Source organism: Hibiscus syriacus, unplaced genomic scaffold (genome assembly GCF_006381635.1).
Source record: "Hibiscus syriacus cultivar Baekdansim isolate YM2019G1 unplaced genomic scaffold, ASM638163v2 tig00117034_pilon, whole genome shotgun sequence".
In the NCBI taxonomy this organism is placed as follows: domain Eukaryota; kingdom Viridiplantae; phylum Streptophyta; class Magnoliopsida; order Malvales; family Malvaceae; genus Hibiscus; species Hibiscus syriacus.
The window spans coordinates 5,075,916-5,079,521 of NW_024063533.1; positions in this window are offsets into that span (position 1 = coordinate 5,075,916).

The following is a 3,606-nucleotide window of genomic DNA, read 5'->3' on the forward strand; positions in this document are numbered from 1 at the left end:
CCCACTTCCTTGTTGAGTGATAGAGAACAAGGGGGACTCTCGCGCGTCGCCGCCGCCGCCGTCCGTCTCGTGGTCGTGGTAATACGTGTCTTCGACACGTCCGCGTGAATACTATCTTTTTAGAGAAAATTCTTAAGAAACAAATGCAATACCACTAGTCGTTGCGATTTTGGACTATCGCAACGCGAACTTCGACTATCGCAATGAATTTGTAATAAATCACAACGCGAATTTGGACTATCACAACGAATTTGGAATAAATCGCAACGCGAACTTGAACTATCGCAACGAATTTGGAAAATCGCAACGCGAACTTTGACTATCGCAACGCGAACTTGGACTATCGCAATGCGAATATGTAAATCGCAATGCGATAGTCGAAGTTCGCATTGCGATAGTCGAAGTTCGCGTTGCGAATCTGGAAACTGATTTGCGATACCAGAGATCGCGTTGCGAATTATCGATCGCATTGCGATTTAGTTTGTCATTTTGGCAAATCCAAAAAAAGTTGGTTAAAATCGTATATTATAAGGCATTTTTGGTCACTGAGGTTATTTTCTCTTTTAATAAATGTATCGACACTTTACGCGTGCAACCCGTTTGGGCATTCATTCTGGACATAAGTATCGACACAAATTCCACAAGTTTCGATACGTTATGTTGACATGTTTTCTAATTAACCAGTATATTTATACTGGTTACATTGTTAATTTACCTATTACATTATAATTATCGATTTCGATGTTTTTGAGGTCGATACTTTTAGAAAATGTATCGACACGTATGTTTACATATTCTCTCATTAAACCGATATATTTTACCTATTACTTTATAATAATTGGCTTTGAAGTTTTGAGGATTGATACTTACAATAAATGTATCGACACTATTTTGGAAACTTTATGTTTGAGAACCACGTTGGAAATAAATCTTTGTGTTTACGAATTTTGTCATTAAAAAAATATATTGTAAATGTTAACATTTATATTGTAAATTTACCTATTATTTTAAAGTTATTGAATTTTGTAGTTATTGTAAATACCTAAATATCTCCTGCGAATTTAATGTTGTACCCACCCTTCAACTATCGCTACCAATACTACATCCAATTGAAAGCACGACTGAAACATGTTGTTCAATGAACTTTTACTTACATCTCCATCAACTCCTGTTGGGACCACTGAACTTGCACAACAAAATTTTTGCCATGGATCATACTGATGCAGACAATTTTAAGCCAACCGAGGAATGCCATGAAGTACATTATGTTGATGAATCTGACAGATTGTTTGATCAGCTCTTCTCTTCATGTGATCAAGCTTGGTACTTTTACAAGGGATTCGCATGGAAACATGGGTTTAGTGCACATCGGGGAACAACACAGCTTGACGTGGCAGGGAATGTGAAGACACAAGAATTTTGTTGTTCCAAAGAAGGGTTTCGAGTATCAAAAGTCAATACTATTGATCGTCAACGTGCTCATATGTCAGACACAAGAACATGATGCAAGGCTAGAGTCGTAGTTACAACAACAAATACAAATGATCACTAGGTTATAAGTAAGTCTTATCAGAAACATAATCATGCATTGTGCACACCTGCTATGACATCATTTATGCATTCTAATATTGATTTAAGTAAGGCTGATATTGATGAGGCAACAACATTGAAAGAGGTCGATGTTGGCACGTCACAAGTAATGAACTATTTAACGCAGCAGGTAGGGGGCTATCATAATGTTGGATTTTCACATAAAGACCTCTATAATGCACTTCAAAGAGGTAAAGCAAAGGAAATCGTCGATGTGGATTATGACATACTTGGTAGATGAATCAAGGGCATTGCATAATCTTATTTGGTCAGATTCTACATCGATATCAGATTACACATGCTTCGGTGATGTAATTACGTTCGACGCAGCATACAAAGATAATTTGTATGGTCGACCAATTATGTCTATTGTCGGTGTCAATCATCACTATAACACAATTTTGTTTGCCACTACCATAATCGCTAACGAGACGTCTCAATCTTTCGAGTGGGTGCTACAGAATTTTTTAGAAGCCATGATGAATAAATCGCCTATTTCAATTGTCACCGATGGAGATAGGGCAATGCAGAGGGCTATCAAATCTATTATCCCTTATGCTAAGCACAAATTATATTCTTGGCATCTTTCTCGCAATGCACAAGCTAATATTGGTGACCCAAAATTTACAGCAACATTCTCAAAATGCATGGCTTCCTGGTGGACAACCGAAGAATTTGATATTCAATGGCTTTCGGTTGTTTCAGAATTCAACGTCGAAAAGCATCCATTGGTGATTGAGAAGGAAAATACTTTGCACTTATGGGAACAAGCATATCTAACCGATCATTTCTTTGCAAATATTCGCTCAACACAAAGGTGTGAGTCTATGAATGCTTCACTCGCGATTGCACCGAAACACAATAAGACATATTTAGATGTTGTTCGTTCAATTGAAGATGGAATTAGTAGAATACGTATGAACGAGTTGAAAGCTGATTACTTAAGTTCCCAGACGAAGCCCTTCCAGATCACAAAACTGGTCGACCTTGAAAGCCATCCTGCTGAGATTTATACACGTGAATCTTTTCGTGCGTTCCAAGATGAACTTAAAAGGGAGACATTGTACCGGATTCAGGAAGAGAATCAGTCATTATCAGATGAATTTCAAAATTATATTTTGACAAAGTACAAAGAAAAAAATAGGACATTTGAAATTAGTTTTGATTCTCGTACGGAAACCCTAAATTACTCCTACAAAAAATTCGAGATCGTCGGACTTCTGTGTCGCCATCAACTTCACATTTTGAAGCACTTGGATTACACATATTTGCCTGGGACTTTGATTCAAAGTAGGTGAACTAAGGATGCGAAGCCTTCTGCGCCCAGTTTTGTTGACCTGAATGTGCCTCCAGAAGTAATGCAAATGGCAAGGTTCGCTGCTCTACGTGCAATATCAAGTAGCTTATGCTATATTGCATCAAAGACAGATGTATCTTTCAAAACCGCAAGAGATGAGATGAAAATACTAACAGAAGAATTTGAAAACTCGTTTGGTTTGAATGATTCAGTCAACCAAAGCAGTGTAGTAAAAAATGTTCGCGACCCTCAATGAAAACAACACAAGCGAAAAGAAGTACCAAAGAACAAGGTCAAGAAGAAAATTAGGTGATGTGGGTACTGCAATGGTGAGGGGCATAACAAACTAACATATCCTCAAGTCAAACTCAGTTTGAATACAATCACACGGCCTACATCAACTGATTTTTTCGAAGAAACATGATAACAACAATCTCCATATATCGTAAGTATCAACATGACTCCTATTGTGTATAAGAAACATGTACAACAACCTATTGCTAACTTTTCTCATCTCATACATAATTACATTCACATACAAAATTATAAATCATATACAAAATTATGAATCGTATACAAAATTTCCCCTACATTAACAAAATTTCATTTCTTAGTCTATTTTTATTATGGCTTACGATATCGTTTAATATTTCATCCGCATCATCACATAAATGCCAAATAATCTGTACACTAGAGTCTCCCACAAATCATGGTCGGAA